We start from the raw sequence: 11,589 nt of genomic DNA, 5'->3' as shown, positions 1-11,589 counted from the left end.
TTCAGCATCTGCCGCTAATCAATATAGGGTCTAGGAACTTTTAAGAAGTACAATATCAGGCTCCTCTTCAGGCATTTAATATTCTCCATTTTAAAAGATACTTTTGAAGATATGTGCATGAGAAGGAGAAAGAGAGAGAAGGGCCATTGATCGGGATGAAAAGTACATTAAAACTTTTAATCAATTATACATTTTTAGAATCAATTAATCTAACCAATTAAATCATTGCAGGCCTCTAGTTGAAATCAATTTCCCCACAGAAGAAATGGTATTTTTGGATCAGCTGCGGTGTGATTCAGTCCTTACTTCTGAGTAGATGCGCAGAAGCCTTGTCCGGCTTACTTCTGCCCCTCTCTCAAAATCCTAGAACCCAGTGGGGTCATTCCATGAAGCTGATGGGTAGGAGATTCAGAATAGATAAGAGGAAGTTCCTCTTCACACAGTGCAGAGTTAAACTATGGAACTCACTACCACAAGATGTAGTGATGGCCACCAATTTGGATGGCTTTCAAAGGGGGTTGGATAAATCCTAGAGGAGAAGACCATCAATAGCTACTAGTCCTGGGCTTGTCTTGACGAGGGGGTTTGCCCTGGGGTGGATCCACAGTGGCGGTTGGTCACCTACATGACGCAGCCGCCATGGCGAAGCCATCCAGGGGCAAAGCCCTGAAGCTCCGGTTTAAAGAAGTCGGGCACTTACATTTTTCTCTTGCAGCGAGGCCACGGCAGCATCTGCCGTCGGTCGCCTTGCTTCGGAGCTGCGTCAGAGGTGTGCCCTAGCCGATGGTGACCCCGATTGGTTTCCTGGTTGGGACGGGGGGGGGAGGGCCAACGAGCCAAATGGCCACTGGCCCACCTCCGCACTTCTCCGGCATGGGGAGAAGCTGGGTAAAAGGCAAAAACAAACTGGGACCCGAGGAAGCCCGGACGCCCGGTGCAGGGGCGCTCCTCCTAGCAAGCAAACTCCTGTGCTCGCTCCTTCACATGGGGCAACGCGAAGGAGCGCAAATGTGGGGATTTGGGGCTCGTGGTGCAAAAGCCACGTCAAGATCAGCCCCCTGATGGCTACGTGCTCTCTCCAGTATTGGAGGCAGTAAGCCTATATACACCAGCTGCTGGGGAACATGGGCGGGAGGGTGCTGTGGCACCATGTCCTGCTTGTCGGCCCCTGGCTGATGGCTGGTTGGCCACAGTGTGAACAGAGTGCTGGACTATATTGGTCCGATCCAGCATCAGGGCACTTCTGATGTCCTTATGCTTCCGCGTAGTGGCCAACCTCCCGTTGTCTCAACCCACCGTACCTCTCTATGCTCTTTGCAATTCCCAACTCGTCTGTCCAGCATGTCACATTCTTGCAGGTTCCCAAACCTCACTGCAGGATCTGGCCCTCTCGCTCGGAGTAGGGAGATGAAGAGTCTTGACCTTCCTCTGGTCAGGCCTTTCGCAGGAATGTCTGAAGAGCAAGACAAGAACCAGTCAAGAGGGGGCAGAGGATTCCGGGGGGGGGGGGGCAAGACTCAGCATCCCAGAGGAAATCTATTGTTCACCAATCCTTCATTATCAGTAACGTAAGACGCTTATGCTGAGTCAGATCAGTGGAGGTTGGTGGATCCAATGTCAGTGGGGCAGTGAATCTGCTCTATGGTTTCAGCCAGAACTAGGGATGCAGGAGAAATTCAAGACAGACTAAAATGAGCCCAGATTTCAGAGAAACAGACCTGAGGAATCCACGGTGGCTGCGTGGAGTCTGTGGGCTTCCAGATATTTTAATTTTTAGTTTTACTTTCCCAAAATGTATACAAATTCATTCGCAGGAAATTACGCTAATTTCTGCTGAAATATATGCCAAGCTGGAAAATATACATAGGGAAAAGCCAAACGGATTGGGGGACTAACAGAAATAAGGCGAATTGTTGTAAGAATTAGTGGTATATTTTTCTGTGTAATGGGAAAGAAAAAATTAGAATCTCTCTGTGAATGGATGTTGGAACGAACAACACTGCATAAGCCACAAAACACACGTGGGACAGATTCCACAAAATCCAGCCATTTCTAGTCACCTTGGATAGCTCCTTGAGAGTTCTGGCTGAAACCTGGAGCAGATTCACCACCCCACTGACACCGGAGACACCAGCCTCCATTGGTTTACCCATTTTGGTCCTGTCTATGCAGAGTTTTCCCAGCATTTCTGGAGATGCCACAGTTTGAACCTGGGACCTTCTGCCGGTAAAGCAGGGACTCAACCCCTGAGCTCTGGCCCTCCCCTTCCAGATGCAGTATGACTCCAATCCTCATGGTTCTAAATAAAGGGCCAATTTAAACAGAAGCTGCTACAGAGGAAGTCAGACCACTGGCAAACATATCATAGCATAGTATTGTCTGCACCAGCCTTCTTCCATGCGACACTCTCCACATGTCTTGGACTTCAACTCCCATCATCCTTGAACACTGGCCACATGGGGGCTGTTAGGAGTCATAGGCCAAAACTTCAGGAGTGCAGCACATCAGGAGAGTCTGATCAGCAGACACTCTGCAGGCTTTTCAGGCCAGAGGATTTTCCAACCCTACCTGGAGATGCTGGAATTTGCACCTGGAACCATTTTCCTGCAAAACAGGTGCTCTACCAAGCCTGCGTAAATAATCCTCACCTGGAAACTAGTCTAAAGATGCCAGGAGAGACAGAGGACTGGCAGTCCAAGGAACCAAAAGCCAGATAAAGCAAGCGGCAAAAGAGAGCTTTGGCTACTGGGCGGTATAGAAATGCAATAAATAAATAAATAAATAAAATCTGAGCTGTACGCGTAACCGGTGTCTTGTTTGGTGCCCAAAATCTATTAACAGGGAAAGAAGTTTTATTATTATTAATAAATAATAATTGTATTTCTAGACCACCCCATAGCAAAAGCTTTTCAACAATTCATAAAAAGAGAAAATGCAACATCATAAAAAGAACTTAATTTTTTTTAACATAGAAAAATTAAAACAACGTAAACAGCTAAAAACCTTGTAAATAAACAGTGTTTTTCCTAACACACTACTGTTTTAAAGCACTTTGAAAACGTTTTGAAAACTATGGAGCGTGTCCTGGGCCCCAACAGTTGTCAAAACTGTTATAAAGCACTTTGAAGCAGTAGTGTAGATCTGTTCTAAAACAATAGACGCAGATGCCTCATCAATGCCGGGGGCCGAGAAGGGGACGGCGTCGGCACCAGGCGGGCCTCAGCGGGGAGCGAGGCAACAACTGGCCAAGCTGCCGGGATCCCCAAATGCCCGAGCTGCCTCAGAGCTGCAGTAGCCCAAGAGCAGATCCACCGCAGAGCTGAGGAAACGCAGGGAGTCGTTTGGGATGATCTATGCTCCAAACAGGACCCGGCACAATGAAGGGCAGTGGAAGAAGAGGCAGGACCTCAAAGCCAGGCAAAGCGTTAAGGCAGCCTCCCCCAATCCGGGGAGGGGGGGGGAGGCTGCCAGAGTGGTTGGACTACAAGTCCCACAATCCCCAGAAAGCACAGCCAATGGTGGTACTGGCTGGGGGTAATGGCAATTGTAGTCCAATCCATCTGCTCCAGGGCAAGTTGAGTTAAGGCAACACATGAAGACATCCCAGCGGAAAGCAGACCCTCTGTTCCTCCGGGAGAAGAATAGCGAGAGGGCTACCGGAGTCCCCTTCGAAGCTGCTCCCGCCGCCGCTACACGACTCAGATCCGGCCTTGCTGTCGGAGGCGAAGAAGGCCAGCGCTGCTTTGCATCCGATGCCAACGCGGGCTCTGCGAGCGGCGCTTCTCTCCCCGGCTGGCAAGTCTCCTCCCAGGCCTCATCCTGTTTGCTCACTGAAACAGCAAAGATGTACAAATCGCCCCCGGCCTTCCCTAACCCGCCCCGGTTCACCAAGACAACCAGAAACCCTTTTTTTCAAAGTTCTTCTTCCTCCTTTTGCACCTTGCAAAATCCTCCACGGCCACAATGTTTCATTCCCACCCCGCCCTGCGTTCAAAAGCAAAAAGGAAAAACTAGAAAAGAAAAAAAGGAAAGCGCCCCGGGGGCCCTCAGGCTGAAATCTTGGTGACTCAGTACGGAGGGCGCGTGGGGGCACGAACCTGCTCACATCGAAATAGTGGAGGTATTTAAAAGATGATTTACGCCGGGCGGGGCAGACACACCTCAGACCAGTGGGCTAAATTCAGCCAGGGGGAGGCAAATCCAGATAACCCCTCCCCTTTCTCCTAGCCCCTCCCCTTTCCCCAATTATTTTGGTGATTTCCAGCTGTTCTGCAATTCCCTCCCCCACTCCATTCCAAAAGGTTGAAATTTATTTATATCCCACCTTTTTTTCCTCCAAGGAATCATAGAATCATAGAATAGCAGAATTGGAAGGGTCCTACAAGGCCATCTAGTCCAACCCCCTGCTCAATGCAGGAATCCACCCTAAAGCATCCCTGACAGATGGAACCCAAGGTGGTGTACATAATCCTCCTTCTCTCCACTTTATCCTCACAACAACAACCCTGTGAGGTGGGTTGGGCTGAGAGTCTGTGACTGGCCCAAAGTCACCCAGTGGGTTTCCGTGGCTGAGTGTGGACTAGAACCCGGATCTCCCGACTCCCAGTCCAACACTCTAACCACTACACAACACTGTCTCTCTTAAGGCTTAATTCCTGCAATAAGGGCTTGAAGCCACAATATGCTGGTATTTTTTGTGATGTTGGCCCTGCCCCTTTTGCCCCACTGACCCACCCTGGAATGCGGCCCCCAAGAACTGAATTTGGCCCACGGGCTGAAAGGGGTTCAGCGCCCCTGAAACACACATACAAAATCCTGCGGCCAGCTTAACCTGGATTCCCTCACAGTTTCCCAGCTGTTGTCTGTGTGCCCCAGGAACACGCATCAGGGTGGCCTTGAACTGCAGACCTCCTACAAGCAGCTGCTGCATCTTGTTTTGGTGAAGGCATGTTGGAAACGGCCCTCGCCTACCTGGGGGCTGTCTTGATGTCGTGGCTCCAAATCTGCACTGTGTTGATTAGATGCCACAGCCACAGAGTCGAAGCCACCCCAGGGCAATGAAAGCCAGGGACTTTTCCAGCCAGAGCGAGCTCAACCCAGCTCTTCCGCCGGTCTGTCCTTACTCAGAGCCGCTCTGGGGGTGTTCCCAGGCAGAAGGCGACCTTCTATCGGTTGCTGGAAGCTGGGGGATGGAGCCTAATGGCCGCCAGAAAGCCCACCCTGCCTCCCTCATTAGAACAACTTGCCAGCACCAGGGATGGCACGGGGTTTGGCACCAGAGCAGCTCCAGCCCCGCCCCATGAAGGCAGTCCCCAGGGGCAGATTGTTCCATCTGTCTAGCCCTGGGACCTCATGCAGGCAGAGGAGGGCCCCCTGCCACTTTGCAAACCAATATTGCTTCCTAAAGTGGCCACCGGCCCCTGTCAAAACAGAGCTGGATTCCCTGCCCTCAGGCTTAAAAAAGAGAGAGAGAACACAAGTCATGCAGAAGGAAGGGGAGTGGTGGGGAAAGAGGCAGAGGAGGGCTTAGTCATGCTAAAAGAAAGTGGTGAAAGTGGTGCGTGTAAAAAGGCATCGATGCCCAGTTGGGGCCCGGCTCTCCCCTGCTGGGATTGGGGGAGAAGTTCATTCAGTTGGCATTTCAGCCCTATTCTAATGCAAGCTCACCTAATTTTGCACATCTGGTTTTGCCCAACTCCACCCTCTGACAAAATTCACACGTCTATAAATTTTGCCAGGGAGTGCTCCAATCAAAACAGGTATGAACATGAGTACGTTAGGGGAAATTAGCATTCAGAAACACATTCTGTTAGGGAAATTGAGTGTAAAAATGTCCACCTTGGGTGAGAATGCATACAACAATACATGCATTGGGAGTAATCTGCACAAAACTGCTTATGAATTTACCTGAGAGATTTTTAAAAAATCCTCAGAGTTCAAAACAAACTGAACAGAAGCAGCTTCTGCCTTACCTGGCTTCTGAAACTGATTCCAGCCGAGCTGGCCAATAATTTTGGCTTGCTGGTTCCCTAAGTGATACAGGAAGTTCTAACTAAGACTGACTTTTGGCAGACAGGGACTGAGAAGGAGAATTGAATTTCGCTATCCACCATGCACCCTTGGCATGGGGTGGGGTACATGTCCAATTAAATAAATGCCTCTGAAAGGCTGGAAAGTGCCTCTCCTTGGCCCGTCCATGCCACCCATTGGCCAAGCTGCCCTGATGTCACAGAAATAACTAGGAACATTCTGTCAGCAGAAGAACAGCACAGCTTCTGTAGGGGATGAGAAAGGTCAGTCTGGATTGGGGAGGTGGAAGGAACTCCAGAGAGCTTCTCCTGCTATTGGACAGAACAGAAATGTAATACATACATACATACATACATACATACATACATATATACATACCCTGTAGGCATGTGTGCACTGTAGACAGAAAGGAAAGGAATAAATAAAATAAACGCTGTGAGCTGTGCGCTGTGGACACAAAGGAATGGAAATAAGATTGCTGGACAAGCACTGAGACTGAAGGAAGTTAACTGGCAATTATGCTCACATCAGAAAAAGGAGAAATGGCTTCTCAGGATGCAAAATGTTTATTTTCACGAAGCCCGATGTGTTTCAGCCTGTACTTTATTGAAAGATCTTCCTCAAGGGGTTGCTAGAAGATAACGCCTGCAGAATTTCTTCTAGCAAAATAATTGTCTCCTGTAATCATTTATGGCGACTGCCTATGGTGACCACATTTGGGAAACCAAAGAAGAGGACATCCAGTGGGGGTTGGGAAAACGTGCTTTCTGGGGCCTTCAGAAAGTGCGGCATTCCCCACCCACCCCCGCCATGCTAATGGTGGCCGCCATTTATGTGGTGGGAGGGAATGACACACTCTCCAGAGGCCCCAGAAAGTGTGCTCTCTGCTCCAATCGGGACCTTAAAGGCCCTGACTGGAGCAGAGGAAGGGAAAGTGTGTCGATCCCGTCCCACTGCTCCAATCAGGCCCATTTCTATAATGTCCGGGAATGACCTGCTTTCCCCTTTAAGGCCCAGATGGGAGCAAGGGGGATGATACACCTCTGGAAAGCACGATATCCCCCACCACCACCACGCTAATGGTGGCCTTAAAGGGGAAAGTGTGACATTGCAGGACATTATAGAAAATGACGGAAAATCCCCCAACACCCAGGAGAGAACAAAAATGAGGACAACTCTGAGGAAATCCTGACAGTTGGTCACCCTACGACTGCCTAGTCACCATAGATGATTACAGCAGACAATTAGAATTCTGCATTCATTATATTCTAACAACCCCGAGGAAGGCCTTTGAATAAGGTACAGGCCGAAACAGTCGGATTGTGAAAATAAACATTTTGCATCCTGAGAACCCATTTCTCCTTTTTCTGACCTGTGTTGGATGCTCTCCTTTTGTTTTTGAATTATGCTCACATGGCAGGAGAAGGATGAAGGTGGACATGGTTTCTTGCATGGCACAAAGAAAAGGTGGATGAAGGAAGCAGAGGTCTAAAAAAGGAGTGGAGAGAGGAAAAGATGGACAAGATGGTGTGTGGAAAAGCTGTAATATGTCTGATGGGGGCATAGCTCTGGGGTAGTCCCGGGTTCACTCCCTGGAATCTCCAGGAAACATTCTGACCTGCAACCCTGGAGAGCCACTGCTGCCAGTCAGTGTCAACAATACTGGGCTAGCTGGAACAAGGGTCTAACTCTGTGTAAGGCACCTTCCCATGTTCCTAACCGTGGGCTGTTGCCACTGCTAGGCAAGTAAAAGAACCTTAATGGAGCAGACTCATGATAAAATTACTGATGGGCCTCTCAACACGCAGTGGCTCAAGTCTTGGGTTTAAGGTTTCTAGCAGAGTAGAATTCACCCCAGTGCTCAGATTCACCCTGGCAACCTACCATAGCCCAGTAGCAGAAGTATTTCAGACTGCTGCTCTTCCAAGGGCTTTTGGTCCTGGGCGACTTGAACATCCCATTCAAGACCAGTTTGGCAGGTGAAAAACTTGGGACTATCCCAACTGGTCTCCGGACCCACACATTCAGCAGATCACACCCTCGATGCTGTTTTCAGCTCCGAACAGATGGATCTGTGGGCAGAGGTGATAAATACTTCTGTGTTGTTATGGAGAGATCATTTTCTGGTCAGGGTTAGTATCACGGCTACTATCTGCCCCTGCAGGGGTGGTGGACCAATTAAGATGGCCCACCCTCGAAGACTGATGGATCCTCTTGGATTCTTGGTTCTATGGCTGGTATCGTTGACGATCCTGTTGAAATCTTGGTCAATAGATGAAACCAAGACCTAACTAGAACTATCAACACGATCGCCCCCAAACATCCTCTCCGACCTGCTTCTAATCAAACACCTTGGATTTCTCCTAGGATTTCTCCTAGCATGCGACTAGCGCACCAATGGCAGAAGCTGACAATGGCATGTCCGGCAACTTATTTATTTATTTATTTATTTATTTATTTATTTATTACATTTCTATACCGCCCAATAGCCGGAGCTCTCTGGGCGGTTCACAACTGATCCTTACACTGGATCAGTTTCAGTTCATGAGTACCAAGGACATGAACAAGCTGCTTGGACGAGTGAGGACAACTTGCCCTCTTGATCCCTGTCCTTCATGGCTGGTCATCCAGGGAGGAGACAACAACTCCTCCCTGGATGACCAGACAACAATTATAGCATATTATTAATGCATCTCTCAGGGAGGGGAGTTTTCCATCATGTTTAAAAGAGGCGGTAGTACGTCTGCTTCTAAAAAAGCCCTCCCTGGACCTTAATAATTATAGACCAGTATCAATTCTTCCATTTTGGGGCAAGGTGATTGAGAGGGCAGTTGCCTTCCAAATCCAAGCAGTCTTGGATGATACAGATTTTCTAGACCCATTTCAAACTGGTTTCAGAGCAGGATACAGGGTTGAGACTGCTATGGTCGCCTTAGTAGATGATCTATGCCTGAGTATTGACAGGGGAAGTGTGTCTCTGCTGGTACTTTTGGACCTCTCAGCAGCTTTCAATACCATCAACCATGGTATAATTCTGGATCGCCTGAGGGGATTGGGGGCGCTGTGCTCCAGTGGTTCCGGTCCTATCTCTTGGGTAGATTCCAGATGGTGATGCTTGGGGATAGCTGCTCCTTTGAGGAGCAGCTGTTGTATGGTGTAGCACAAGGCGCCATCCTATCTCCAATGCTGTTCAACACCTACATGAAACCGCTGGGAGAGATCATCCGGAGGCACGGGGCAGGGTGCTATCAGTATGCTGATGACACCCAAATATATTTCTCTATGCCTTTGACAACAGCGTCAGCTAAGGACAGTGTGTCTCCTCTGAATGAATGCTTGGAGGCAGTAATGGGCTGGATGAGGAAAAACAAACTGAAGCTGAATCCAGACAAGACAGAGGTGCTTACTTTCAAGGGCTCTAACCCGGGTTTGAAGTTGTGTCAACCAGTTCTGGTTAGGGTTACACTCCCCCTGAAAGATTGTGTTCACAGCTTGGGGGATGCTTCTGGATCCGTCGCTCCAAGTAACAGCCCAGATAGACGCGATGGCCAGGAGTGCCTACTGTCAGCTTTGGCTGATACACCAGCTGCACCCCTTCCTAGTCAGAAGACCTAAAGACGGTCGTGCATGCGCTGGTAACTTTGAGGCTCGACTTCTGCAATGCGCTCTACATAGGGCTACCTTTGTGCCTAGTCCGGAAGCTTCAGCTAGTTCAAAATATGGCAGCCAGGATGGTCACCGGTACACCTAGGGGTGACCATATTACACCAACTTTAAAATCACTTCACTGGCTGCCAATTAGTTTCCGGGCGAAGTATAAAGTGTTGGTTATCACCTGTAAAGCCCTACATGGTTTGGGTCCAGGTTACCTGTGGGATTGCCTTCTCCCATACAGTCTGACCCGCACACTTAGGTCCTCTGGGGAGAACTTACTTCTGTCAGCCCCAACTAGGCTGACAACTGTTACCCAGAGGACCTTTTCTTCTGCTGCCCCCAGACTGTGGAATGGCCTGCTGGAGGAGATTCGTCAGCTTAATACTCTCTCTGAGTTTAAGACTAGTTTGTTCCAGCAGGCCTACCCAGATGAATTTTAAACCTAAGAATGTTAATATGTTGTGATTGTTATTTTAATATTGTATTGATTTTATATGCTCTTTTAACTAGTTTTATGTATTATATTGTATTTAATGTAGTTCCCTGCCTCGATCCAGAGGGAGAGGCTGGTAAGAAATATATTGTTGTTGTTGTTGTTATTATTATTATTAAGGGTCCGACACAAAGAAACTACGTTGACACCCAAGGCTATCAAAACTCACTGGAGTGATTGCAGGAAGACAACCCACTTCCTCCGAAGGAAAGGATTCACATGACCACCATCGCCATTGGCAGAAAAACTGACAAAGTCATCTTCACGGCCAAACCAAGAAGTGCACACCAATCAGTAGCAGCAGAAGGCGAAAAAAGAAAACAAAATTATTGCAAGGATTGGAAAAAGAGACGAAGTAGTAGCGAACCCTTTGCTCCTCGCCACAGGCCGTTCACTCCACACCCCGCTTGTTTATAAGAACTCCTTAATGTTTAGAGAACTTGCGTTCTTGGTTGACAGTGCAAGGGGGGCAGGGGAAAGGAAGAATGAGGAAACCCAGATCCGCCCCATCTATCACTCTTCGAAAGCGCTCGGATTCTGGAGAACGGCTCTGGCAAAGAGGCACAGAACTGGCCACCCACATTTTTGCATGGGGAGAGCATCAGCCCATGAGAATGACACCTCATAAAGAACAGCACTTGTTTTTGTCTGGGTGCAACCTGCTGCCAGCCGATTCCATCAGGTGACCCCAAATGGTAGCATCAGATGAGAAAAATCTGTCCTCGCTACATATATATACACCATTCATAATTTTAGAACCCTCCATCATATCAGCGAACATCAAAATATTCCGTTTTGCTCAAACTGTTTATCTTCTACCATTACACAACCAACCCACTTTTAACCCCAGCCTTCAACATGGGGATTATTTCTAATTTTTTGCCGTATAAGTCCATGTTCTATTAACTCCTCCCCTTAAAAAGAATAAGAATTCTTGGTACAGCCTACCTTGCCTCAGGCCACAATCTACCCCACTGAATACCAACTGTTTAAAGTCGCTGGGCACTCAGTGCCCCTAGTATTGGGGGCAAGGTTAAATTGTTTACATTCTGCCTTTTGTCCAAGGAGTTCAAGGTAGCACATGAGTTTCTCCTACTTTATCCACATAACCCTTTGAGGTTGGTTAGCTTAATGCAGAAGTTGGTCCAATGAGCTTTATGGTAAAGCAGGGCTTTGTGCAAACAACCTCTCGAAATTCTCTGTGTCTGGAGAAATTCTAAGCAGTTTCTCATACATGGGGCTCACTACTGGCAAAGGTGGTAGCCCAGCTTGTTTCTTTTTTCCTAAGGGATTCCCCCCCCCCCATTTAATAGAATCATAGAATAGTAGAGGTGGAAGGGGCCTCTAAGGCCATCGAGTCCAACCCCCTGCTCAATGCAGGAATCCACCTTAAAGCATCCCCGACAGATGCT

This window comes from Elgaria multicarinata, chromosome 23 (genome assembly GCF_023053635.1).
Source record: "Elgaria multicarinata webbii isolate HBS135686 ecotype San Diego chromosome 23, rElgMul1.1.pri, whole genome shotgun sequence".
NCBI classification, from domain to species: domain Eukaryota; kingdom Metazoa; phylum Chordata; class Lepidosauria; order Squamata; family Anguidae; genus Elgaria; species Elgaria multicarinata.
This window is presented reverse-complemented; position numbering follows the sequence as displayed.